At 39.2% G+C, this 27696-nt stretch overlaps 2 non-coding genes across 2 annotated transcripts; both read right to left on the bottom strand.

The window, feature by feature from the left end:
* Positions 1 to 9667: 9667 nt before the first annotated feature.
* On the bottom strand, positions 9668 to 9775 carry LOC112773524 (small nucleolar RNA R71). The gene has a single exon (XR_003188071.1). It is a non-coding gene; the product is annotated as a small nucleolar RNA R71 (small nucleolar RNA).
* A 9107-nt stretch (positions 9776 to 18882) lies between these two features.
* LOC112774445 (small nucleolar RNA R71) lies at positions 18883 to 18990 on the bottom strand. Its single transcript, XR_003188936.1, has one exon. It is a non-coding gene; the product is annotated as a small nucleolar RNA R71 (small nucleolar RNA).
* Positions 18991 to 27696: the final 8706 nt, after the last annotated feature.

Genomic DNA, 27696 nt, shown 5'->3' with positions numbered 1-27696 from the left:
CTTGAAGTACGTTAAATGGTTTGGTCAACATCAACCCATAAGGTCTAACCTCACTACTAATTAGCATAGTAGTAGGTTAGTGTCAATGGCTATCAAATTGACCACTAAGGGTTCCCAAATCATCAAATCTATTAGACCCAATGACTCAAGTTTACCCAATTCCCTTAGCCTAGGCCAAGAGTAAAGAGAACTACTCCATAATCAAAGTAAACAATTCATCAAACACATGGTAAGCATTGACAAAAGACATGTTCAAATTGCAATTAAATTAAAGTTAACAAGTACCCACTAACAATTATCAACATACAATCACTCAAACAACACAGTTAATCATAGAAATCATCAATGTAACATTAACAAGTCAAGATTCACAACATTCATGCAATGGGTATAAAGTAACAATTGACAAGAATTCATAAAACTAACACAAGATCTAAGCAAAATTATACTAAGGAATTCAAATTAAACAATCAAAACTAGTAATTAACAAGATCCAATTCAGAATTCAACAAGGGAAGATCAAATTAAAACTAGATCTAGAGAAGAACAAGGGTTTCTCTCTCTAGAAGAACAAGAACCAAAAACTAGCTAAAAATTGTGTCTAAGTGTAAAAAAAATGATCCTCCTTTCCCCCTAGCATCCTTGGGTCTTTTCCATGTAGAAACAGCTTGAATTTGGGCCTGATGAGCCTCAGAAATCGCCAGGCACGATTTCCTTTAATGAGGTCATGTGCAGCTTTCCGCGCGTGCGTGCGCGCCGATTGCTTTTGTGATCCACGCGTGTGCGCCAGGTGCGCGTGCGCGTCGGTGAGAATTCTCTGACCCGTGTGGATGCGTCTATCCTTGCGCGCCGCTTCCAGCTATCCTCATGCACGCGTGTGCGTGGAGTGGACGTGCGCGCCCATGCTGAGTTTTCCAAAATCCAAATCTTCATGTTCCTTCCTCTTGTGCATGCTTTCTTTCTCTCTTCTAGGCCATTCTTGCCCTATTAATTCTGAAATCACTCAACAAATACATCACAACATCGAATGGCAATAAAAGAGGATCAAAATATAGCAATTCTAAGGCAAAATAAGCATGCTTTTCATCATGGGGCAATATTAGGAAGAGAACACAAAACCATGCAATTCTTGTGAATAAGTGTGAGAAATATTGACAAAACCCCCCAAATTCTACACAATATAAACCACAAAATTGGGGTTTATCAAATCTCCCCACACTTAAACCAAGCATATCCTCATGCTTAAAATAAAAAGACCAAAGATCATGGTAAGAAAGGGTTTATGAAATGCAATTTCTTAATTAAATGCATGCAACTAGCGTAAAATCATCTATCTACTTGGTCAAGGGTAAATCTATCCTCCAAGAAGACATATGAGCATACGGGGTGAAAATGCTAGGTAGTTCATGAATCCTACCAAATTGAACATCACTATGAAGTGCATATAACTTGCTAAATGAACGCTTGTGAAACCCGGGAACAAGGAGTTGAGTATCGAACCCTCACCGGAAGTGTATCCGCTCTATTCGCTCGAGTGTATAGGGTTTGTCACTCAATCCTCTCCTAATCATGCTTTCCAAGATTTGTCTTTCATCTAACAATCAACAATTACTTAATGCATGCTTACAAGTATCATGAGGTCTTATTCATGGGTTGTAATGGGGCTAGGGTGAAGGTAAAGATGTATATGGTCAAGTGAGCTTAAAATTTGAGTCCTTGATTAACCTAAGATCCCACTAGACACATAGAACAACCTATACAACTATAATACATTACCTAGCTACCTTTGAGCTTCACTTTTTTGCATACTCATGCATTCTTCTCAATTCACATCCCATATGCATTGTTTTTATTACTTTGTCTTGGGGCATCTTTGTCCCCTTTCGTTGCTCTCTATCTCTTTTTTTTCTTAAGTATTCTCATATATACACATATAAAAAAAAAATTTCTTTTGGTCCCCTTTTTCTTGGGGTTCATGTACAAAAGTTTCAATGCATATGGTTTAATCATTCAATACATGAGTATGTTCCCAAATCCTAGAATTTTCAATTACAACTACAATACACCTCTTTACATCTACCCAAATTTCCCAAGTACACCCTCCTAATTAATTGATACACACCTCTACTTACCTAAGCTAATCAAGGATCCAAATTTAGGGGTTTTTCGCTTAGGGTTGTTGATGTGCTCTTTTTAAGAACAAAGAGGGTTTATCATAGGCTCAAATTGGTTAGCAATGGTAGAAAAAAGGGTTAAGGCCTTTTGGGAAAAGCGACTATTGAAATGATGGCCTCAATCATGTAAATACATTCATACACAAAGTAATAGACATATAGAATTAGACAAAGCAAGGATTACACTCATAAAGAGAGAATAATACACACAAGAATGGGAATTAATGGTTAGAAGATATAACCATACAGTAGGCTCAAAACTTACATGCTTGTGTTCTTAGCTCAATCACTATGTTCCAAAATACATTCTTAAAGCAAGTTTACTGCAAAAAAAAATTTCAAAATTTGGTAGGGTATCCCAAAACACAGTTTCTTGGGGAAGAGGTTATTATTTTGACCAAGCAACTCTATAGAAACTAACTATCATGCAAGAAGTATTTACAAACAAGACTAACTACACATGCAATGCACTAACTACTAAGCAAAAGATAAATCCATGGGTGTTGAAAGGAAGAGATTGTTACCCATGGAGATCGGTCAAACGACCTCCCCACACTTAGAATTTAGCACGGTCCTCCGTGCTACCAATAATGCGCAAAGGACAGTCGGGATCGGAACCTTCACTATCCCCTCCTTCAGAGCTCCCATCACTTGGGTTTGAGGTGGATGTGAATATTTCGGGTTCCTCCATGCTAAGGGTAACACAACGCAGAAGCTTCTTGATGTAAGTATATCGGCGTTGGTTGCGCCGCTCATATCTATCAAGCTTCCGGTGTAGATCTTCTATCCTTTGATGTGTGGATCTTTGCCGTGGTGCTGATGATGAGGTGGAAGGGGTAGTAGATGGGAGGGCTATGTCAAGGCTTGGTTTGTTCATGGGAAGATGTAAGTATTTTCCGCTTGGAACCACATCGCCCTTAGCTGGAATGATAGCCTTTGTGTCCATGTCTTCCCAAGGAACACCCGCAGCAGCAACTAAATTGAATACCAATGCTGGAAATGGCAAATTGCCCTGGGGTGTGCACTTGTCCCATCGCTTGCTTGACAAGAAGCGGAATGTTCACCGGTCTCTCCGTGAGAACACACCAAACAAGCAAGGCGAGATCTGCCGTGAAGGACGACTTATGGGTGCTAGGTAGCACATAGTGAGATAGGATCTAGGCCCAAGCTCTAGCTTCCACAGTGAGAAAGCGAGCGTCAATGCACTTGGGCCTCATCCAGAGTCGACCATGGGTCCAAAATGTCTCTGGCTCAGCAATGACTCAGAGGATCGAGTCCCAATCAAACCCAAACTTTTCACGCTGATGTAAGATCTCTTGGTAGCCATCCATATCACTTGGTACCGGTAGGACATTAAGTACTTGCTGAATAGCTTTTTCTGAAACTGATACTTGCTTCCGGCGCACGTATACCGATTGAAGAGAGGGAAGATGGTAGTTAGTGTAGAATTCTACCACCCATGAGAGGTTGACCTCTTGTGGTATTCTCAGAAGGAACTCCCATTCTTGCCGTTCAATACGGGGTAAAATACAAGGAGCAACCTTGTCCGACGGAGCGAGTAAATGCTCGGCATGATAGTTCCTCTCAACCATGGCGGGGAACACAAGTTCACAAAAGTGGTTGGGGAATCTTGAAGAATCCTTTGCCGGTTTGCTCTTCTCATTCTCATCAATAGGAGTGGGTGACTTTGCCTTTTTAGAGAGGGGTTTGGCTCCTAATGAAGAGTGCGCCTTGGAGTTTGATCTTTGGGGTGCCCTCTTTACGGCTGGTTTCCTTGAAGCTTTCTCCTTGCCTTTCTTGGTAGCCATCTTGAGAAAGGAAGAGAAATAGGAAAACATTAAACCCAAAAAATCAATTAACAAAATCATGCAAGTGAAATGTGGTGCCCAAAAGAAATATTGCAACAAAGTGATTATAGAGGCATGGGTCACAACACTTGGCATGGGATGCAAGAGGTAGTAAAACATGCAAAATGGCATGAGAAGTATAATCTCAAGCATCCATAACAAAGAGCAAGTCATGTTCAATGAGTATCTAATTGGCAAGTAATAAGAAAAGTGGACTCAAAGCACTTAGAAGAAAGCAAGTGAATGAGGAGAAGCACCAATTTGAAAGTACATGATTAAAATAAACCCAAAATGGCATTCATGCATTTTCTCGAACACTTGGCGTGCAATTATCAAGCAATGAGCAATTATGAGATACTCAACCAATTTGAAGCCCAAAATTAAATATCAAGCATCATATAATTATCACGTATTGACAAAGATAAGGAAAAACAATCAAGAAGATCCATTAAGGCAAATTAAAGCTCAAATTCAACATCCATGGAAAAGCAAGAAAAAGGAAAAGTAAACAAACAAAAACCATAAGTAGTATAATCAAGCACTAAATGACAAAATAAGCAAAGCAACAAGAAGAATCTAACTAGAAGAAGAAATAAGGCAAAGAAAGTAATAGAGGAGCTATGGAAGAAGTAGAACCTTGAGAAGTATAAGAGAAGAATGTGGAATTTTCTTTTGTGAAGATGAGAAAGAAATAGAAGATATGTAGGGCCACCGGAAGTGGTGATGGTCGCCGGTGAATAGCCGGAGACGGTGGTGGTGGATTGTGGAAGAAGGAGAAGAGAAGAGAGGTGATGGAGAAGGAAGAAGGAGGAAGAAGATAAGAAGAGGTAAGAAAGGGGAATAGAACAGGGCGCACGCGCGCACAATGCGCTGGCACAACAGTGGAAGTGTAGTAAGGTGCACGTGCGCGTCAATGGCGCTGACGCGTGAATAAAACTGTGTCCCTAGCACAGGATTGGCATAAAGTTGGCCCAAGTCTCGGGTAATTTGTACCAGAGTTAGCATTCAGCACAGGCGCGCGGACGCGCACAGTGCGCGGACGCGTGCTTGAGTCAATTGTCGACCGGCGTGGATGCGCGCAGTGCGCGGACACGTCGATGTGGGCACAGGCTAGGCACAAGTGTGGCATAACTCTCTGGTTTTCTGTACCAGAGAGGTTAGATTGCACCATCGGCGCGCGCGCGCGCGCGCACAATGCGCTTGCACGTCGATGGATAAAATGCAAAGGGCGCGCAGGCGGCAAGCACGCGGATGTGTTGGTGCCTGGCGCGAGATGGGCACAAAGTGGGCATGACTCTCGGGTTTTTGGCCCATGAGTATAAAATCCACCACCGGCGCGCGCATGCGCACGGTGCGCTGGTGCGTCGGTGCCCTTTTTTCCTTTTTCCTTTTTTTTTACAACATATAAAGAGCTATTCTAACACATTCTTGGCAGGTGGTTAAGTTAGTAGGCAAGAAAACACTTATAAATTCATGCACCATTGATGAGCGGATAATTTATACGCTTTTTGGCATTGTTTTTAGTATGTTTTTAGTAGAATCTAGTTACTTTTAGGGATGTTTTCATTAGTTTTTATGTTAAATTCACATTTCTGGACTTTACTATGAGTTTTTGTGTTTTTCTGTGATTTCAGGTATTTTCTGGCTGAAATTGAGGAACTTGAGCAAAAATCAGATTCAGAGGTTGAAGAAGGACTGCTGATGCTGTTGGATTCTGACCTCCCTGTACTCAAAGTGGATTTTCTGGGTCTACAGAACTCAAAATGGCGCGCTTCTAATTGCGTTGGAAAGTAGACATCCAGGACTTTCCAGCAATATATAATAGTCCATACTTTGGCCGAGTTTAGCCGATGTAAAAGGGCGTTGAACGCCAGTTCTACGCTGCTGTCTAGAGTTAAACGCCAGAAACACGTTACAAGCCAGAGTTGAATGCCAGAAATACGTTACAAACTGGCGTTCAACTCCAACAATGACCTCTCCATGTGTAAACTTCAAGCTCAGCCCAAGCACACACCAAGTGGGCCCAGGAAGTGGATTTATGCATCAATTACTTACTTCTATAAACCCTAGTAACTAGTTTAGTATAAATAGGACCTTTCACTATTGTATTAGACATCTTATGATTTTTAGTTCATCTTAGGATCATATTGATCACATTTTGGGGGCTGGCCATTCGGCCATGCCTGGACCTTTCACTTATGTATTCTCAACGGTAGAGTTTCTACACTCCATAGATTAAGGTGTGGAGCTCTGCTGTTCCTCATGAATCAATACAAAGTACTACTGTTTTTCTATTCAATTCAACTTATTCCGCTTCTAAAATATTCATTCGCACTTCAACATGAATGTGATGAATGTGACAATCATCATCATTCCCTATGAACGCATGCCTGACAACCACTTCCGTTCTACCTTCGATTGAATGATTATCTCTTGGATCTCCTAATCAGAATCTTCGTGGTGTAAGCTAGATTGATGGCGGCATTCATGAGAATCCGAAAAGTATAAACCTTGTCTGTGGTATTCTGAGTAGGATTCTGGGATTGAATGACTGTGTCGAACTTCAAACTCGCGAGTGCTGGGCGTAGTGACAGACGCAAAAAGAGGGTGAATTCTATTCCAGTATGATCGAGAACCTCAAGATGATTAGCCGTGCTGTGACAGAGCATTTGGACCATTTTTACAAGGGGATAGGATGCAGCCATTGACCACGGTGATGCCTCCAGACGATTAGCCATGCAGTGACAGCGCATCGGACCATTTTCCAGAGAGGATTAAAAGTAGCCATTGACAATGGTGATGTCCTTACATAAAGCCAGCCATGGAAAGGAGTAACACTGATTGGATGAAGACAGCAGGAAAGCAGAGGTTCAGAGGAACGGATGCATCTCCATACACTTATATGAAATTCTCACCAATGATATACATAAGTATTTCTATCTTTATTTTCTGTTTATTTATTATTTTATTTTCGAAAACTCCATGACTATTTTATATCCGCCTGACTGAGATTTACAAGGTGACCATAGCTTGCTTCAAGCCGACAATCTCCGTAGGATCGACCCTTACTCACGTAAGGTTTATTACTTAGACGACCCAGTGCACTTGCTGGTTAGTTGTATCGAAGTTGTGAATGAAAAACAATTAATTAAGACGTGCGTACAGAGTTTTTGACGCCGTTGCCTGAGATCACAATTTCGTGCACCAAGTTTTTGGCGTCGTTGCCGGGGATTGTTCGAGTTTGGACAACTGACGGTTCATCTTGTTGCTCAAATTAGGTAATTTTCCTTTTGTTTTATTTTCAAAAATTTTTCAAAATTTTTCAAAAAATTTCTCCTATGTTTTCGAATATATATATATATATATATATATATATATATAAATCTTTTCAAAAATATATTTTTCTTCAGAATTTTTAAGAATGAATTCTAGTGTTTCATGATGATTCGTTGAATCCTGGCTGGCTGTAAGCCATATCTAATCTTTTGGACTGGGGTTTCAACTTATCATCACAAGAGCTTGTTGATTCTCACACACTTAGTTGCTCTATACATGGAAAGTATAAATATCTTCTAAAGCTTGACTGGCTTTTAAGCCATGTCTAACCCTCAGATTGGAGCTTTAGACTAAGATTGCAAGATTTCTGGTATTCATATTAAAAATTTTGGAATCCTTATTTTTCTTTTTTTCAAATAATTTTCGAAAAATCCAAAAAAATTCATAAAATCATAAAAATAAAAAATATTTTGTGTTTCTTGTTTGAGTCTTGAGTCAGATTTTAAGTTTGGTGTCAATTGCATACTCATCTTGCATTTTTCGAAAAATCATGCATTCATGGTATTCTTCATGATCTTCAAGTTGTTCTTGGTAAATCTTCTTGTTTGATCTTGATGTTTTCTTGTTTTGCATCTTTTCTTGTTTTTCATGTGCATTTTTGCATTCATAGTGTCTGAACATGAAAGATTTCTAAGTTTGGTGTCTTGCATATTTTCTTTGCATATAAAAATTTTCAAAAATAAGTTCTTTATGTTCATCTTGACATTCAAAGTGTTATTGGTGTTCATCTTGACATTCATAGTGTTCTTGCATTCATCACATGCTTTGATCCAAAATCTTCATGCATTGCATCAGTTTTCATGTTTTTCTCTTTCATCATTAAAAATTCAAAAAGATCAAAAAAATATCTTCCCCTTTTACTCTCTTAAAATTTTGAAAATTAGATTTGACTTTTTCAAAACTTTTAAAATTTAGTTGTTTCTCATGAGTCAAATCAAATTTTCAATTTAAAAATCTTATCTTTTTCAAAATCTTTTTCAAAAATCAAATCTTTTTTCATTTTTCTTATTTATTTTCGAAAATTATAAAAATATTTTTCAAAAATCGTTTTCTTAATTTTATCTCATAATTTTCGAAAATATCATCATCAATTAATGTTTTGATTCAAAAATTTCAAGTTTGTTACTTACTTGTTAAGAAAGATTCAAACTTTAAGTTCTAGAATCATATCTTGTGATTTCTTGTGAATCAAGTCATTAATTGTGATTTTAAAAATCAAAATCTTTTTCAAAACTAATTTCAATCATATCTTTTCAAAAATTTCTTCTTATGTTATCTTTTTCAAAAATTTGATTTTAAAATATCTTTTCTAACTTCCTATCTTCTTATTTTTTTCAAAATTGATTTTCAAATTTGTTTCAACTAACTAACTAACTCTTTGTTTGTTTTTTATCTTTTTCAAAACTACCTAACTAACTCTCTCTCTCTATTTTTCGAAAATATCTTCCCTCTTTTTCAAAAAATTTCTTCTTAATTAACTAATTATTTTAATTTTATTCTTAATTTTCGAAAATTACTAACCTTTTTCAAAAACTATTTTTGAAAATCACTAACTCTTTTTCAAAAAATTATTTTCGAAAATCCTCTTTCTCTCTCATCTCCTTCTATTTATTTATTCATCTACTAACATCTCTCCCCCACTCATCAAAAATCTGAACCCTCTCTCTCTGAGTTCAGATTTTCTCTTCTTCTTTTTTTCTACTCACATAAGGAAACCTCTATACTGTGGTAAAAAGGATCCCTATTATTATTATTTTTCTGTTCCCTCTTTTTCATATGAGCAGGAGCAAGGACAAGAACATTCTTGTTGAAACAGATCCAGAACCTAAAAGGACTCTGAAGAGGAAACTAAGAGAAGCTAAATTACAACAATCTAGCAAGCACCTGTCAGAAATTTTCGAACAAGAAGAGGAGATGGCAGCCAAAAATAATAATAATGCAAGGAGGATGCTTGGTGACTTTACTGCACCTAATTCCAATTTACATGAAAGAAGCATCTCCATTCCTGCCATTGGAGCAAACAATTTTGAGCTGAAATCTCAATTAGTTTCTCTGATGTAGCAGAACTGCAAGTTTCATGGACTTCCATCTGAAGATCCTTTTCAGTTCTTAACTGAATTCTTGCAGATATGTGATACTGTTAAGACTAATGGAGTAGATCCTGAAGTCTACAGGCTCATGCTTTTCCCTTTTGCTGTAAGAGACAGAGCTAGAGTATGGTTGGACTCTCAACCTAAGGATAGCCTGAACTCTTGGGATAAGCTGGTCAAGGCTTTCTTAGCCAAGTTCTTTCCTCCTCAAAAGCTGAGTAAGCTTAGAGTGGATGTTCAGACCTTCAGACAGAAAGAAGGTGAATCTCTCTATGAAGCTTGGGAGAGATACAAAGGACTGACCAAAAAGTGTCCTTCTGACATGCTTTCAGAATGGACCATCCTGGATATATTCTATGATGGTCTGTCTGAATCAGCTAAGATGTCATTGGATACTTCTGCAGGTGGATCCATTCACCTAAAGAAAATGCCTGCAGAAGCTCAAGAACTCATTGACATGGTTGCTAATAACCAGTTCATGTACACTTCTGAGAGGAATCCTGTGAGTAATGGGACGCCTCAGAAGAAGGGAGTTCTTGAAATTGATACTCTGAATGCCATATTGGCTCAGAATAAAATATTGACTCAGCAAGTCAATATGATTTCTCAGAGTCTGAATGGAATGCAAGCTGCATCCAACAGTACTCAAGAGGCATCTTCTGAAGAAGAAGCTTATGATCCTGAGAACCCTGCAATAGCAGAGGTGAATTACATGGGTGAACCATATGGAAACACCTATAATCCCACATGGAGAAATCACCCAAATCTCTCATGGAAGGATCAACAAAAGCCTCAACAGGGCTTTAATAATGGTGGAAGAAACAGGTTTAGCAATAGCAAACCTTTTCCATCATCCACTCAGCAACAGACAGAGAACTCTGAACAAAATACTTCTAATTTAGCAAACTTAGTCTCTGATCTATCTAAGGCCACTGTGAGTTTCATGAATGAAACAAGGTCCTCCATTAGAAATTTGGAAGCACAAGTGGGCCAGCTGAGTAAAAGAGTCACTGAAATCCCTCCTAGTACTCTCCCAAGCAATACAGAAAAAAATCCAAAAGGAGAGTGCAAGGCCATCGAAATGACCATCATGGCCGAAACCACAAAAGAGGAGGAGGACGTGAATCCCAAGGAGGAAGACCTCCTGGGACGTCCAGTGATCAATAAGGAGTTTCCCTCTGAGGAACCAAAGGAATCTGAGACTCAACTAGAGACCATAGAGATTCCATTAAACCTCCTTATGCCATTCATGAGCTCTGATGAGTATTCCTCCTCTGAAGAGAATGAGGATGTTACTAAGGAGCTAGTTACCAAGTACCTTGGTGAAATCATGAAGCTGAATGCCAAATTATTTGGTATTAAGACTTGGGAAGATGAACCTCCCTTGTTCACTAATGAACTGAGTGATCTGGATCAACTGACATTGCCTCAGAAGAAACAGGATCCTAGAAAGTTCTTAATACCTTGTACCATAGGCACCATGACCTTTGAGAAGGCTCTATGTGACCTTGGGTCAGGGATAAACCTCATGCCCCTCTCTGTAATAGAGAAACTAGGAATCTATGGGGTGCAAGCTGCTAAAATCTCATTAGAGATGGCAGACAATTCAAGAGAACAGGCTTATGGACAAGTAGAGGACGTGTTAGTAAAGGTAAAAGGCCTTTACATCCCTGCTAATTTCATAGTCCTGGATACTGGGAAGAATGAGGATGAATTCATCATCCTTGGAAGACCCTTCCAAGCCACAGCAAGAGCTGTGATTGATGTTGACAGAGGTGAACTAGTCCTTCAATTGAATGAGGACTCCCTTGAGTTTACAACTCAAGGCTATCCTTCTGTAAACATGGAAAAGAGGCACAGTAAGCTTCTCTCAAAACAGAGTCAACCAGAGCCCCCACAGTCAAACTCTAAGTTTGGTGTTGAACTCCCATATCCACACTCTAAGTTTGGTGTTGGAGAGTCTCAACAATGCTCTGAACATCTGTGAAGCTCCATGGGAGCCCACTGTCAAGCTATTGACATTAAAGAAGCGCTTGTTGGGAGGCAACCCAATTTTTATTTATCTAATTTTAATATATTTTTATTGTTATTTCATGTTTTATTAGGTTCATGATCATGTGGAGTCACGAAATAAATATAAAAATTGAAAACGGAATCAAAAATAGCAGAACAAAAATCACACCCTGGAGGAGGATCTCACTGGCGTTTAAACGCCAGTAAGGAGCATCTGTCTGGCGTTCAACGCCAGAACAGAGCATGTTTCTGGCGTTGAACGCCAGAAACAAGCAGCATCCTGGCGTTCAGACGCCAAAAATGCACAGTGAAGAAGAGCTGGCGCTGAACGCCAGAAACAAGCATCTGGCTGGCGTTCAACGCCAGAAATATGCTGCATCTGGGCGTTGAACGCCCAGAACAAGCACTAATTCGGCCTTTAAACGCCAGAATTGCATGCAAAGGCATTTTACATGCCTAATTGGTGCAGGGATGAAATTCCTTGATACCTCAGGATCTGTGGACCCCACAGGATCATCTCAACATCTGTGGATCCCACAGGATCCCCACCTACCACCACTCACTCTCTTCGCTCTTCTCAATGTTCATCCTCTCTTCCCAATAAACACTCTTCCTCAAAACCCTTCACCAATCACCTCAATCTCTCTTCCCTATCACCACTTCACCACTCACATCCATCCACTCTTCCCCATAAACCTACCTCATAAATTCCACCTACCTTCAAAATTCAAAATCAATTTCCCACCCAAAACCCACCCTTATGGCCGAACCTTACCCCCTCCCTTCCCTATATAAAGCACTCCATTCTTCTTCATTTTCACACAAAACAACACTCCCCCTCCTTGGCCGAAACACATCTCTCTCTCTCCCTCTTCTCCATTTCTTCTTCTTCTTCATCTATTCTTTCTTCTCTTGCTCGAGGGCGAGCAAAAATTCTAAGTTTGGTGTGGTAAAAGCATAAGCTTTTTGTTTTTCCATTACCATTGATGGCACCTAAGACCGGAGAATCCTCTAGAAAAGGGAATGGGAAGACAAAAGCTTCCACCTACGAGTCATGGGAGATGGAAAGATTCATCTCCAAAGCTCATCAAGACCACTTCTATGATGTTGTGGCGAAGAAGAAGGTGATCGCCGAGGTCCTTTTCAAGCTCAAGAGAAATGAGTATCCAGAATTCCGACATGAGATCTATAAAAGAGGTTGGGAAGTTCTAACAAACCCCATCCAACAAGTCGGCATTCTAATGGTTTAAGAGTTCTATGCCAATGCATGGATCACTAGGAACCATGATCAAAGTAGGAACCCGAATCCAAAGAATTATATTACAATGGTTCGGGGGAAATACTTAGATTTTAGTTCGGAAAATGTGAGGTTGGCGTTCAACTTGCCTATAATGCAAGGAGATGCACGCCCCTACACTAAGAGGGTCAACTTTAATCAAAGGTTGGACCAACTCCTCATGGACATATGTGTGGAAGGAGCTCAATAGAAGATTGACTCCAAAGGCAAGCCGGTTCAACTAAGAAGATTGGACCTCAAGCCTGTGGCTAGAGGATGGTTAGAGTTCATCCAACGCTCCATCATCCCCACTAGCAACCGATCTGAAGTTACTGTGGATCGGGCCATCATGATTCATAGCATCATGATTGGAGAGGAAGTAGAAGTTCATGAAGTCATCTCCCTTGAACTCTACAAAATTGCCGAAAAGTCCTCCCCCATGGCAAGGCTAGTTTTTCCTCATCTTATTTGCCATCTATGTTACTCAGTTGAAGCTTTCATAGAAGGAGACATTACCCATTGAGGAAGAAAAGCCCATCACTAAGAAAAGGATGGAGCAAGCAAGAGAGCCCATTCATGGATCTCAAGAGACGAATGAAGCTCATCACCATGAGATCCCGGAGATGCCTCAAATGCATCTTCCTCCACAAAACTATCGGGAGCAAATCAACTACTCCCTAGGAGAATTCAGTTCCAACATGGGACAATTAAGGGTGGAACATCAAGAGCACTCCATCACCCTTCATGAAATTAGAGAAGATCAAAAAGTAATGAGGGAGGAGCAACAAAGACAAGGAAGAGACATAGAAGAGCTCAGGGACATCATTAGTTCCTCAAGAAGGAAACGCCACCATCACTAAGGTGGATTCATTCCTTGTTCCTACATTCTCTGTTTTTCGTTTTCTTTATGTTAAGTGCTTATCCATGTTTGTGTCTTATTACATGATCATTAGTATTTAGAAACTATGTCTTAAAGTTATGAATGTCCTACGAATCCATCACCTCTCTTAAATAAAACTGTTTTAATTCAAAAGAACAAGAAGTACATGAGTTTCGAATTTATCCTTGAACTTAGTTTAATTATATTGATGTGGTGACAATGCTTCTTGTTTTCTGAATGAATGCTTGAACAGTGCATATATATTTTGAAGTTGTTGTTTAAGAATGTTAAATATGTTGGCTCTTGAAAGAATGATGACAAGGAGACATGTTATTTGATAATCTAAAAAATTATAAAATTGATTCTTGAAGCAAGAAAAAGCAGCAAAGAACAAAGCTTGCAGAAAAAAAAAAGAAAAAAAAATAGCGAAAAAAATAGAAAAAAAAAAAGAGAAAAAGCAAGCAGAAAAAGCCAAAAGCTCTTAAAACCAAATGGCAAGAGCAAAAAGCCAATAGCCCTTAAAACCAAAAGGCAAGGGTAATAAAAAAGATCCCAAGGCTTTGAGCATCAGTGGATAGGAGGGCCTAAAGGAATAAAATCCTAGCCTAAGCGGCTAAACCAAGCTGTCCCTAACCATATGCTTGTGGCGTGAAGGTGTCAAGTGAAAAGTTGAGACTGAGCAGTTAAAGTCAAGGTCCAAAGCAAAAGAAGAGTGTGCTTAAGAACCCTGGACACCTCTAATTGGGGACTTTAGCAAAGCTGAGTCACAATCTGAAAAGGTTCACCCAGTTATGTGTCTGTGGCATTTATGTATCCGGTGGTAATACTGGAAAACAAAGTGCTTAGGGCCATGGCCAATACTCATAAAATAGCTGTATTCAAGAATCATCATACTGAACTAGGAGAATCAATAACACTATCTGAACTCTGAGTTCCTATAGATGCTAATCATTCTGAACTTCAATGGATAAAGTGAGATGCCAAAACTATTCAAGAGGCAAAAAGCTACAAGTCTCGCTCATCTGATTGGAGCTATGTTTCCTTGATAGTTTGGAATTTATAGTATATTCTCTTCTTTTTATCCTACTTGATTTTCAGTTGCTTGGGGACAAGCAACAATTTAAGTTTGCTGTTGTGATGAGCGGATAATTTATATGCTTTTTGGCATTGTTTTTAGTATGTTTTTAGTAGAATCTAGTTACTTTTAGGGATGTTTTCATTAGTTTTTATGCTAAATTCACATTTCTGAACTTTACTATGAGTTTGTGTATTTTTCTGTGATTTCAGGTATTTTCTGGCTGAAATTGAGGGACTTGAGCAAAAATCAGATTCAGTGGTAGAAGAAGGACTGCTGATGCTGTTGGATTCTGACCTCCTTGCACTCAAAGTGGATTTTCTGAAGCTACAGAACTCAAAATGACGCGCTTCCAATTTCGTTGGAAAGTAGATATCCAGGGCTTTCCATAAATATATAATAATCCATACTTTGACCGAGTTTAGATGACGTAAAAGGGCGTTGAACGCCAGTTCTACGCTGCTATCTGGAGTTAAACGCCAGAAACACGTTACAAACCAGAGTTGAACGCCAGAAATACGTTACAACCTGGCGTTCAACTCCAGAAAGAGCCTCTGCACATGTAACATTCAAGCTCAGCCCAAGAACACACCAAGTGGGCCCCAGAAGTGGATTTATGCATCAATTACTTACTTCTGTAAACCCTAGTAACTAGTTTAGTATAAATAGGACTTTTTACTATTGTATTTGACATCTTTTGATCATTTTGAGATCTCTAGACCTCCTTGGGAGGCTGGCCACTCGGCCATGCTTACCCTATATTTACTTATGTATTTCTCAATGGTAGAATTTCTGCACTCCATAGATTAAGGTGTGGAGCTCTGCTGTTCCTCATGAATTAATGCAAAGTACTACTATTTTTCTATTCAATTCAACTTATTCCGCTTCTAAGATATTCATTCGCACTTCAACATGAATGTGATGAACGTGACAATCATCATCATTCCCCATGAACGCGTGCCTGACAACCACTTCCGTTCTACCTTCGATTGAATGATTATCTCTTGGATCTCTTAATTAGAATCTTCGTGGTATAAGCTAGATTGATGGCGGCATTCATGAGAATCCGGAAAGTCTAAACCTTGTCTGTGTATTCCGAGTAGGATTCTGGGATTGAATGACTGTGATGAACTTCAGACTCGCGAGTGCTGGGCGTAGTGACAGACGCAAAAGGATGGTGAATCCTATTCCAGTATGATCGAGAACCTCAAGATGATTAGCCGTGCTGTGACAGAGCATTTGGACCATTTTCACAAGGGGATAGGATGCAGCCATTGACCACGGTGATGCCTCCAGACGATTAGCCATGCAGTGACAGCGCATCGGACCATTTTCCAGAGAGGATTAAAAGTAGCCATTGACAATGGTGATGTCCTTACATAAAGCCAGCCATGGAAAGGAGTAAGACTGATTGGATGAAGACAGCAGAAAAGCAGAGGTTCAGAGGAACGAATGCATCTCCATACACTTATCTGAAATTCTCACCAATGATATACATAAGTATTTCTATCTTTATTTTCTGTTTATTTATTATTTTATTTTCGAAAACTCCATGACTAATTTATATCCGCCTGACTGAGATTTACAAGGTGACCATAGCTTGCTTCAAGCCGACAATCTCCGTTGGATCGACCCTTACTCACGTAAAGTTTATTACTTGGACGACCCAGTGCACTTGCTGGTTAGTTGTATCGAAGTTGTGAATGAAAAACAATTTTTTAAGACGTGCGTACAGAGTTTTTGACGCCGTTGCCTGAGATCACAATTTCGTGCACCAAGTTTTTGGCGCCGTTGCCGGGGATTGTTCGAGTTTGGACAACTGACGGTTCATCTTGTTGCTCAGATTAGGTAATTTTCTTTTGTTTCATTTTCAAAAATTTTTCAAAAATCTTTTAAAAATTTCTTCTTTGTTTTCGAAAAATTTTTAAAATATAAATATTTTCAAAAATATATTTTTCTTCAGAATTTTTAAGAATGAATTCTAGAGTTTCATGAAGCATGTTGAAGCCTGGCTGGCTGTAAAGCCATGTCTAATTCTTTTGGATAGGGGCTTCCAACCATCAGCATAGAGGCAAGTTAATTGGAATGCCAGCTGTGGCATGTCTGAGTTACATACTAAAGCTTGGCTGGCTATTAAGCCATGCCTAACCCTCAGATTGGAGTTTTAGAATAAGAGTGCAAGATTCCTGGAATTCATATTAAAAATTTTGGAATCCTTATTTTTACTTTTCTAATTAATTTTCAAAAAATCCAAAAAAAATTCATAAAATCATAAAAATAAAAAATATTTTGTGTTTCTTGTTTGAGTCTTGAGTCAGATTTTAAGTTTGGTGTCAATTGCATACTCATCTTGCATTTTTCGAAAAATCATGCATTCATGGTGTTCTTCATGATCTTCAAGTTGTTCTTGGTAAATCTTCTTGTTTGATCTTGATGTTTTCTTGTTTTGCATCTTTTCTTGTTTTTCATGTGCATTTTTGCATTCATAGTGTCTGAACATGAAAGATTTCTAAGTTTGGTGTTTTGCATATTTTCTTTGCATATAAAAATTTTCAAAAATAAGTTCTTGATGTTCATCATGATCTTCAAAGTGTTCTTGATGTTCATCTTGACATTCATAGTGTTCTTGCATGCATTCCTTGTTTTGATCTAGAAAGAAAAGAGAAAAACATGAAAATGACGTTTTAATTTTTCTCTTTCTTCATTAAAAATTCAAAAATAAAAAAAAATATCTTTCCTTTTTTCTCTCATAAATTTCGAAAATTTGGATTGACTTTTTCAAAAATTTTTAAAAATTCAATTGTTTCTTATGAGTCAAATCAAATTTTCAATTTAAAAATCTTATCTTTTTCAAAAATCAAATCTTTTTCATTTTTCTTAGTTATTTTCGAAAATTTTAAAAATATTTTTCAAAAATATTTTTCTTATCTTTATCACATAATTTTCGAAAATAACATCATCAATTAATGTTTTGATTCAAAAATTTTAAGTTTGTTACTTACTTGTTAAGAAAGATTCAAACTTTAAGTTCTAGAATCATATTTTGTGATTTCTTGTGAATCAAGTCATTAACTGTGATTTTAAAAAATTAAATCTTTTTAAAAACTAGTTTCAATCATATCTTTTCAAAAATATCTTCTTATCTTATCTTTTTCAAAAATTGATTTTAAAATATCCTTTCTAACTTCCTATCTTCTTATCTTTTCAAAATTGATTTTCAAATTTGTTTCAACTAACTAACTAACTTTTTGTTTGTTTCTTATCTTTTTCAAAACTACCTAACTAACTCTCTCTCTCTCTCTAATTTTCGAAAATATCTCCCTCTTTTTCAAAATTTCTTTTTAATTAACTGATTATTTTAATTTTTGATTTTAATTTTCGAGAATTACTAACCTTTTTCAAAAACTATTTTCGAAAATCACTAACTTTTTTTCAAAAATTATTTTCGAAAATCCTCTCTCTCTCTCTCTCTCTCATCTCCTTCTATTTATTTATTCATCTACTAACATCTCTTCATCACAACACCAAAAATCCGAACTCTCTCTCTCTCTGAGTTCAGATTTTCTCTTCTTCTTTTCTTCTACTCACATAAGGGAACCTCTATACTGGGTAAAAAGGATCCCTATTATTATTATTTTTCTGTTCCCTCTTCTTCATATGAGCAGGAGCAAGGACAAGAATATTCTTGTTGAAGCAGATCCAGAACCTGAAAGGACTCTGAAAAGAAAACTAAGAGAAGCTAAATTACAATAATCCAGCAAGTACCTTTCAGAAATTTTTGAACAAGAAGAGGAGATGGCAGCCGAAAATAATAATAATGCAAGGAGGATGCTTGGTGACTTTACTGCACCTAACTCCAATTTACATGGAAGAAGCATCTCCATCCCTACCATTGGAGCAAACAACTTTGAGCTGAAACCTCAATTAGTTTCTCTGATGCAGCAGAACTACAAGTTCCATGGACTTCCATCTGAAGATCCTTTTCAGTTCTTAACTGAATTTTTGCAGATCTGTGATACTGTTAAGACTAATGGAGTAGATCCTGAAGTCTACAGGCTCATGCTTTTCCCTTTTGCTGTAAGAGACAGAGCTAGAGTGTGGTTGGACTCTCAACCCAAAGATAGCCTGAACTCTTGGGATAAGCTGGTCACGGTTTTCTTAGCCAAGTTCTTTCCTCCTCAAAAGCTGAGCAAGCTTAGAGTGGATGTTCAAACCTTCAGACAGAAAGAAGGTGAATCCCTCTACGAAGCTTGGGAGAGATACAAGCAACTGACCAAAAAGTGTCCTTCTGACATGCTTTCAGAATGGACCATCCTGGATATATTCTATGATGGTCTGTCTGAATTAGCTAAGATGTCATTGGATACTTTTTCAGGTGGATCCATTCACCTAAAGAAAACGCCTGCAGAAGCTCAAGAACTCATTGACATGGTTGCTAATAACCAGTTCATGTACACTTCTGAGAGGAATCCTGTGTGTAATGGGACGCCTCAGAAGAAGGGAATTCTTGAAATTGATACTCTGAATGCCATATTGGCTCAGAATAAAATATTGACTCAGCAAGTCAATATGATTTCTCAGAGTCTGAATGGAATGTAAGCTGCATCCAACAGTACTCAAGAGGCATCTTCTGAAGAAGAAGCTTATGATCCTGAGAACCCTGCAATAGCAGAGGTGAATTACATGGGTGAACCATATGGAAACACCTATAATCTCTCATGGAAAGATCAACAAAAGCTTCAATAAGGCTTTAATAATGGTGGAAGAAACATGTTTAGCAATAGTAAGCCTTTTCCATCATCCACTCAGCAACAGACAGAGAACTCTGAACAAAATACTTCTAATTTAGCAAACTTAGTCTCTGATCTATCTAAGGCCACTGTGAGTTTCATGAATGAAACAAGGTCCTCCATTAAAAATCTGGAAGCACAAGTGGGCCAGCTGAGTAAAAGAGTCACTGAAATCCCTCCTAGTACTCTCCCAAGTAATACAGAAGAAAATCCAAAAGGAGAGTGCAAGGCCATTGAAATGACCATCATGGCCGAATCCAAGGAAGAAGGGGAGAACGTGAATCCCAAGGAGGAAAACCTCCTGGGACATCCAATGATCAATAAGGAGTTTCCCTCTGAGGAACCAAAGGAATCTGATGCTCATCTAGAGACCATAGAGATTCCATTAAACCTCCTTATGCCATTCATGAGCTCTGATGAGTATTCCTCTTCTAAAGAGAATGAGGATGTTACTGAAGAGCAAGTTACCAAGTACCTTGGTGCAATCATGAAGCTGAATGCCAAATTATTTGGTATTGAGACTTGGGAAGATGAACCTCCCTTGTTCACTAATGAACTGAGTGATCTGGATCAACTGACATTGTCTCAGAAGAAACAGGATCCTGGAAAGTTCTTAATACCTTGTACCATAGGCACTATGACCTTTGAGAAGGTTCTATGTGACCTTGGGTCAGGGATAAACCTCATGCCCCTCTCTGTAATAGAGAAACTGGGAATCTATGGGGTGCAAGCTGCTAAAATCTCATTAGAGATGGCAAACAATTCAAGAAAATAGGCTTATGGACAAGTAGAGGACGTGTTAGTAAAGGTTGAAGGCCTTTACATCCCTGTTGATTTCATAGTCCTGGATACTGGGAAGAAGGATGATGAATCCATCATCCTTGGAAGACCCTTCCTAGCCACAGCAAGAGCTGTGATTGATGTTGACAGAGGCGAACTAGTCCTTCAATTGAATGAGAACTCCCTTGAGTTTACAACTCAAGGTTATCCTTCTGTAAACATGGAAAAGAGGCACAGTAAGCTTCTCTCAAAACAGAGTCAACCAGAGCCCCCACAGTCAAACTCTAAGTTTGGTGTTAGGAGGCCACAACCAAACTCTAAGTTTGGTGTTGAACTCCCATATCCAAACTCTAAGTTTGGTGTTGGAGAGTCTCACCAATGCTCTGAACATCTGTGAGGCTCCATGGGAGCCCACTGTCAAGCTATTGACATTAAAGAAGCGCTTGTTGGGAGGCAACCCAATTTTTATTTAATTATATTTTTATTAGTTATATGTCTTCATAGGTTCATGATCATGTGGAGTCACAAAAACAACTGAAAAAATTGAAGAAAAATTAAAAACAGCATTAAAAACAGCACACCCTGGAGGAGGAGTTCACTAGCGTTCAAACGCCAGTAAGGAGCATCTGGCTGGCGTTCAACACCAGAACAGAGCATGGAGCTGGCGCTGAACGCAACAAACAAGCATGAAGCTGGCGTTCAATGCCAGAAACATGCTGCATTTGGGCGTTGAACGCCCAGAACATGCATCAGTTCGGCGTTTAAACGCCAGAATTGCATGCAAAGGCATTTTACATGCCTAATCGGTGCAGGGATGAAATTCCTTGACACTTCAGAATCTGTGGACCCCACAGGATCATCTCAGCATCTGTGGACCCCACAGGATCCCCACCTACCACCACTCACTCTCTTCCCTCTTCTCAATGTTTATCCTCTCTTCCTAATAAACACTCTTCCCCAAAACCCTTCACCAATCACCTCAATCTCTCTTTCCTATCACCACTTCACATCTCACATCCATCCACTCTTTCCCATAAACCTACCTCATAAACTCCACCTACCTTCAAAATTCAAAATCAATTTCCCACCCAAAACCCACCCTTATGGCCGAACCTTACCCCCCTCCCTTCCCTATATAAAGCACTCCATTCTTCTTCATTTTCACACAAAACAACCCTCTCTTCCCCTCCTTGGTCGAAACACATCTCTCTCTCCTTCTTCTCCATTTCTTCTTCTTCTTCATCTATTCTTTCTTCTCTTGCTCGAGGGCGAGCAAAATTCTAAGTTTGGTGTGGTAAAAGCATAAGCTTTTTGTTTTTCCATTACCATTGATGGCACTCAAGACCGGAGAATCCTCTAGAAAAGGGAAAGGGAAGACAAAAGCTTCCACCTCCGAGTCATGGGAGATGGAAAGATTCATCTCCAAAGCTCATCAAGACCACTTCTATGATGTTGTGGCCAAGAAGAAGGTGATCCCCGAGGTCCCTTTCAAGCTCAATAGAAATGAGTATCCAGAGATCCGACATGAAATCCAAAGAAGAGGTTGGGAAGTTTTAACAAACCCCATCCAACAAGTCGGCATCCTAATGGTTCAAGAGTTCTATGCCAATGCATGGATCACAGGGAACCATGATCAAAGTAAGAACCTGAACCCAAAGAATTATCTCACCATGGTTCGGGGGAAATACTTAGATTTTAGTCCGGAAAATGTGAGGTTGGCGTTCAACTTGCTTATAATGCAAGGAGATGCACGCCCCTACACTAGAAGGGTCAACTTTAATCAAAGGTTGGACCAAGTCCTCATGGACATATGTGTGGAAGGAGCTCAATGGAAGATTGACTCCAAAGGCAAGCTGGTTTAACTAAGAAGATTGGACCTCAAGCCTGTGGCTAGAGGATGGTTAGAGTTCATCCAACGCTCCATCATCCCCACTAGCAACCGATCTGAAGTTACTGTGGATCGGGCCATCATGATTCATAGCATCATGACTGGTGAGGAAGTAGAAGTTCATGAAGTCATCTCCCTTGAACTCTACAAAATTGCCGAAAAATCCTCCCCAATGGCAAGGCTAGCTTTTCCTCATCTTATTTTCCATCTATGTTACTCAGTTGGAGCTTTCATAGAAGGAGACATTCCTATTGAGGAAGAAAAGCCCATCACTAAGAAAAGGATGGAGCAAGCAAGAGAGCCCATTCATGGAGCTCAAGAGACACATGAAGCTCATCACCATGAGATCCCGGAGATGCCTCAAATGCATCTTCCTCCACAAAACTATTGGGAGCAAATCAATACCTCCCTAGGAGAATTAAGTTCCAACATGGGACAATTAAGGGTGGAACATCAAGAGCACTCCATCATCCTTCATGAAATTAGAGAAGATCAAAAAGCAATGAGGGAGGAGCAACAAAGACAAGGAAGAGACATAGAAGAGCTCAAGGACATCATTGGTTCCTCAAGAAGGAAACGCCACTATCACTAAGGTGGACTCATTCCTTGTTCTTACATTTTCTGTTTTTCGTTTTCTCTATGTTAAGTGCTTATCTATGTTTGTGTCTTATTACATGATCATTAGTATTTAGTAACTTTGTCTTAAAGTTATGAATGTCCTATGAATCCATCACCTCTCTTAAATAAAAAATGTTTTAATTCAAAAGAACAAGAAGTACATGAGTTTTGAATTTATCCTTGAACTTAGTTTAATTATATTGATGTGGTGACAATGCTTCTTGTTTTCTGAATGAATGCTTGAACAGTGCATATGTCTTTTGAAGTTGTTGTTTATGAATGTTAAATATGTTGGCTCTTGAAAGAATGATGACAAGGAGACATGTTATTTGATAATCTGAAAAATTATAAAAATGATTCTTGAAGCAAGAAAAAGCAGCAAAGAACAAAGCTTGCAGAAAAAAAATAGAAAGAAAAAGAAAAGCAAGCAGAAAAAGCCAAAAGCTCTTAAAACCAAGAGGCAAGAGCAAAAAGCCAGTAACCCTTAAAACCAAAAGGCAAGGGTAATAAAAAGGATCCCAAGGCTTTGAGCATCAGTGGATAGGAGGGCCTAAAGGAATAAAATCCTGGCCTAAGCGGCTAAACCAAGCTGTCCCTAACCATGTGCTTGTGGCGTGAAGGTATCAAGTGAAAACTTGAGACTGAGCGGTTAAAGTCAAGGTCCAAAGCAAAAGAAGAGTGTGCTTAAGAACCCTGGACACCTCTAATTGGGGACTTTAGCAAAGCTGAGTCACAATCTGAAAAGGTTCACCCAGTTATGTGTCTGTGGCATTTATGTATCCGGTGGTAATACTGGAAAACAAAGTGCTTAGGGCCACGGCCAAGACTCATAAAGTAGCTGTGTTCAAGAATCAACATACTGAACTAGGAGAGTCAATAACACTATCTGAACTCTGAGTTCCTATAGATGTCAATCATTCTGAACCTCAATGGATAAAGTGAGATGCCAAAACTATTCAAAAGGCAAAAAGCTACAAGTCCCGCTCATATGATTGGAGCTATGTTTCATTGATAGTTTGGAATTTATAGTATATTCTCTTCTTTTTATCCTATTTGATTTTTATTTGCTTGGGGACAAGCAACAATTTAAGTTTGGTGTTGTGATGAGCGGATAATTTATATGCTTTTTGGCATTGTTTTTAGTATGTTTTTAGTAGAATCTAGTTACTTTTAGGGATATTTTCATTTGTTTTTATGTTAAATTCATATTTTTGGACTTTACTATGAGTTTGTGTGTTTTTCTATGATTTCAGGTATTTCTGGCTAAAATTGAGGAACTTGAGCAAAAATCAGATTCAAAGGTTGAAGAAGGACTGCTGATGTTGTTGGATTCTGACCTCCCTGCACTCAAAGTGGATTTTCTGGAGCTACAGAACTCAAAATGGCGCGATTCCAATTGCGTTGGAAAGTAGACATCCAGATCTTTCCAGCAATATATAATAATTCATACTTTGGCCGAGTTTAGATGATGTAAAATGGCGTTGAACGCCAGTTCTACGCTGTTGTCTGGAGTTAAACGCCAGAAACACGTTACAAGCCAGAGTTGAACGCCAGAAATACGTTACAAACTGGCGTTCAACTCCAAGAATGACCTTTCCACGTGTAAACTTCAAGCTCAGCCCAAGCACACACCAAGTGGGCCCAGGAAGTGGATTTATGCATCAATTACTTACTTCTGTAAACCCTAGTAACTAGTTTAGTATAAATAGGACATTTCACTATTGTATTAGACATCTTATGTTTTTTAGTTCATCTTAGGATCATATTGATCACGTTTTGGGGGCTGGCCATTCGGCCATGCCTGGACCTTTCACTTATGTATTCTCAACGGTAGAGTTTCTACACTCCATAGATTAAGGTGTGGAGCTCTGCTGTTCCTCATGAATCAATACAAAGTACTACTGTTTTTCTATTCAATTCAACTTATTCCACTTCTAAGATATTCATTCGCACTTCAACATGAATGTGATGAACGTGACAATCATCATTATTCCCTATGAACGCGTGTCTGACAACCACTTCCGTTCTACCTTCGATTGAATGATTATCTCTTGGATCTCTTAATCAGAATCTTCGTGGTGTAAGCTAGATTGATGACGGCATTCATGAGAATCCGGAAAGTCTAAACCTTGTCTGTGGTATTCCGAGTAGGATTCTGGGATTGAATGACTGTGACGAACTTCAAACTCGCGAGTGCTGGGCGTAGTGACAGACGCAAAAGGAGGGTGAATCCTATTCCAGTATGATCGAGAACCTCAAGATGATTAGCCGTGCTATGACAGAGCATTTGGACCATTTTCACAAGAGGATAGGATGCAGCCATTGACCACGGTGATGCCTCCAGACGATTAGCCATGCAGTGACAGCGCATCGGACCATTTTCCAGAGAGTATTAAAAGTAGCCATTGACAATGGTGATGTCCTTACATAAAGCCAGCCATGGAAAGGAGTAAGACTGATTGGATGAAGACAGCAGGAAAGCAGAAGTTCAGAGGAACGTACGCATCTCTATACCTTTATCTGAAATTCTCACCAATGATATACATAAGTATTTCTATCTTTATTTTTTGTTTATTTATTATTTATTTTCAAAAACTCCATAATCAATTGATATCCGCCTGACTGAGATTTACAAGGTGACCATAGCTTGCTTCAAGCCAACAATCTTCGTGGGATCGACCCTTACTCACGTAAGGTTTTATTACTTGGACGACCCAGTGCACTTGCTGGTTAGTTGTATCGAAGTTGTGAATGAAAAACGATTTATTAAGACGTGCGTACAGAGTTTTTGGCGCCGTTGCCTGAGATCACAATTTCGTGCATCAACCATTCAAGACAAAGTATTTTCTCTAACTTCAATGATTCATCCATACCAAAATGATGAAAACTACATGAACATCCTATCTATCCAGCAAGAACAATAAAGCTAGCAATCCTATGTAATCAACAACATCAAGAAATCACAAAATTCACAAGAATTTTAAGCTACATACAAGATGGTATACATAAGGAAGATCTTACCACGGTGGGTGCCTCCCACCAAGCACTTTTCTTTAACATCCTTAAGTTGGACGGTCAGTCGCTCAAGCTTCTCCTTCCTTAGGTGCATCCACCAATAGGAACACCTCTAGCTCTTTTGGGATCTTGTAGCCATGATACTTCTTCACTCTATGTCCATTTACCTTGAAAGTTGCTTCACTTTTAGGATCAAACAACTCCACCACTCCATAGGGCTTTATCTCCTTTACCTTGAAAGGTCCTTCCCATCTAGAGTGGAGCTTGCCAGGCATGAATCGAAGCCTCAAGTTTTAGAGGAGAACCTCATCACCTTCTTGGAAATCCTTTTTCCAGATGTGATGTCATGAAATGTTTTAGTCTTTTCCTTGTAGATCCAGGAATTCTCATATGATTCGTTCCTCAAACACTCGAGCTCCTCTTGCTGTAACTTCCTGGCTTCACCCGCCTCGGCTAAACCCATGTTGCACTGCTTTACCACCCAATAGGCTCTATGCTCAATCTCCACCGAAAGGTGGCATGCCTTACCATAGACAATCTGAAAGGGACTCATCCCTAATGGAGTCTTGTAGGCCGTTCTATTCGCCCATAGTACATCTCCTAATCGGAGGCTCCAATCCTTCCTTTGTGGATTGACCACTTTCTCCAAGATTCTCTTAATCTCCCGGTTGGACACTTCCGCTTGTCCGTTGGTCTGTGGGTGATAAGCAGTAGCAACCTTATGCGACACTCCATAGCGCTTGAGCAATGCCTCTACTTTCCTATTACAAAAGTGGGATCCTTGGTCACTCACGATTGCTCGTGGTGACCCATAACGGTATACAATGTTATTCCTAATAAAAGAAATAACGGTATTGGCGTCGTCAAGGCGGGTTGGTATTGCTTCTACCCACTTTGACACGTAGTCAACCGCTAACAGAATATACAGATACCCACTTGAGTTGGGAAATGGTCCCATAAAGTCAATACCCCATACATCAAATATCTCATAGAACAACATAGGTTATTGAGGCATTGGTATGCGAAATTGTTACTCAGGTTGTGAATTATTGTTCGAAATTGATTCCCTGGCAATGGCACCAAAAACGGATGCACAGAATCATGGTCTAAACATATCTTCACAACTTCGCATAACTAACCAGCAAGTGCACTGGGTCGTCCAAGTAATACTTTACGTGAGTAAGGGTCGAATCCCACGGAGATTGTTGGTATGAAGCAAGCTATGGCCACCTTGTAAATCTCAGTCAGGCGGATATAAAATAGTTATGTAGTTTTCGAAATTTAATACTAAAATAAGGATAGAAATACTTATGTAAATCATTGGTGAGAATTTCAGATAAGCGTATGGAGATGCATTCATTCCTCTGAACCTCTGTTTTCCTGCTGTCTTCATCCAATCCGTCTTACTCCTTTCTATGGCTGGCTTTATGTAAGGATGTCACCGGTGCCAATGGCTACTTTCAATCCTCTCGGGAAAATGGTCCAAATGCTCTGTCACAGCACGGCTAATCGTCTGGAGGCATCACCCTTGTCGTTGGTTGCATCCTATTCCTCTCTGTGAAAATGGTCCGATGCGCTGTCACTGCATGGCTAATCATCTTGGAGGTTCTCGATCATACTGGAATAGAATTTACTATCCTTTTGCGTCTGTCACTACGCCCAGCACTCCCGAGTTTGGAGTTCGTCACAGTCATTCAATCCCAGAGTCCTACTCGGAATACCACGGACAAGGTTTAGACTTTCCGGACTCTCATGAATGCCGCCATCAATCTAGCTTATACCACGAAGATTCTGATTAAGAGATCTAAGAGATACTCATTCAATCTCCTGTAGAATGGAAGTGGTTGTCAGGCACGCGTTCATAGGGAATGATGATGATTGTCACGTTCATCACATTCAGGTTGAAGTGCGAAT

The sequence above is a fragment of the Arachis hypogaea genome, chromosome 18 (genome assembly GCF_003086295.3).
Source record: "Arachis hypogaea cultivar Tifrunner chromosome 18, arahy.Tifrunner.gnm2.J5K5, whole genome shotgun sequence".
Taxonomy (NCBI): domain Eukaryota; kingdom Viridiplantae; phylum Streptophyta; class Magnoliopsida; order Fabales; family Fabaceae; genus Arachis; species Arachis hypogaea.
The sequence above is the reverse complement of the archived record's forward strand: the minus strand, read 5'-3'. Positions and strand labels throughout refer to the sequence as shown.